The 1,185-nt window shown below is 41.7% G+C and overlaps 1 long non-coding RNA gene across 2 annotated transcripts; it reads right to left on the bottom strand.

The window, feature by feature from the left end:
- Window positions 1-568, bottom strand: LOC113744777 (uncharacterized). 2 transcript variants are annotated; one of them, XR_003461807.1, is made up of 3 exons: window positions 524-568; window positions 252-384; window positions 1-29 (listed from the first exon to the last, which is right to left on the bottom strand). It is a non-coding gene; the product is annotated as an uncharacterized LOC113744777 (long non-coding RNA). The 2 variants fall into 2 exon arrangements; XR_003461808.1 differs by lacking the exon at window positions 1-29 and adding an exon at window positions 104-122.
- Window positions 569-1,185: the final 617 nt, after the last annotated feature.

Raw genomic sequence — 1,185 nt, 5'->3', positions numbered from 1 at the left:
TGGGGCTGACAGGTAGAGGTTTGTGTGTACTGAAGAACAATGACAAAAGCAGTGTTACTGCACTACGCATTGTCAGTACAGAATGATCTGCATGCACCAGACAGCACAGGCCTCTTTAGTGTCTAATACCATAAAAAGTGCAACAGGCTGTTACAAATTCAGACCTCCTGTACAAAGTTCACGGCTTTAAAAAAAGTGGTCCTATAATCAAATATACTGCATCTATAACCATAACTTCACTTGAGACTGACCTCTCTCTCCTTTTCTTTCAGCTCTGCTTCCGTCTCTTTTACTTTATTCACAAACATTTGGCGCATTTCTTCTTCGTTGCGCTGAAGGTCCTCCAAGAATTCTTTCCTCTTAGCCTCGTAGGTCTCCTGTAGACTGGAGAAAAGAAAAGACGGGCCAGAGGAGAGAGCGAAAATACACAGGAAAAGATTAGGCATTGTGTCGAAACATAAGAGTCTCTCCCTGTCGTCGACACTTGAGTATCCCTGTGGTTTTGGATATTGTGTGCCTCTACCTGAAAGGTTGGCTGTCGGTCTGTATCTTGAATCCCATCCTTCCTCTAGCTACAGCAGTCGGTACAGTCGTTAGTGGCGGGCATGGGTTGCTCCCTCAGGTTCACTCCATGTTGACAGGATCAGCATCTCTTGAGTTTTACAAAGTCGCTTGACTCTCGTTTCGACGAAGGGAGGGAAAATGCCCACACCCGAATATAGGCGTTGATTAACAGGGGGGGGGGGGGGGTACAGGTGTCATCCTTAGTTTTTCTAATGCATGATAAACTCGACAGTACTGTTGAGAATTCGGTTTTCATTGCGTAATGAGCGAGCGCCAGACTCGAGTTTTTCTTCTTGCTATCCTTCTGTGCCTAGCTGTCTTTTTCAACGTCACGTAAATCCAAGTCAACTTTATTTCAATGCTGCTATGTGTACAGTCGACTACAGACGCATCGAAATTGCGTTTCTCTCTTGTCTAAACCAGTATGGACACACGTGTTAGTAAAAGATTCTAAAAAGAAAAGTTATAAATATATAGCTATTATAATCTATATAACAAAGAAGATGTACAATCTAAAAAATATTATACAGCAAAAGACATTGTGAGGCAATATTGTTGCCGATAATAAAGTCTTGTTATCGTTACCTTGTATATGTTACAGTCACAATAAAAAATAAAAAA

The sequence above is a fragment of the Larimichthys crocea genome, unplaced genomic scaffold (genome assembly GCF_000972845.2).
Source record: "Larimichthys crocea isolate SSNF unplaced genomic scaffold, L_crocea_2.0 scaffold17086, whole genome shotgun sequence".
Lineage (NCBI taxonomy): Eukaryota > Metazoa > Chordata > Actinopteri > Sciaenidae > Larimichthys > Larimichthys crocea.
Note: the sequence above shows the minus strand (reverse complement) of the source record. Positions and strands in the feature narration are given on the sequence as shown.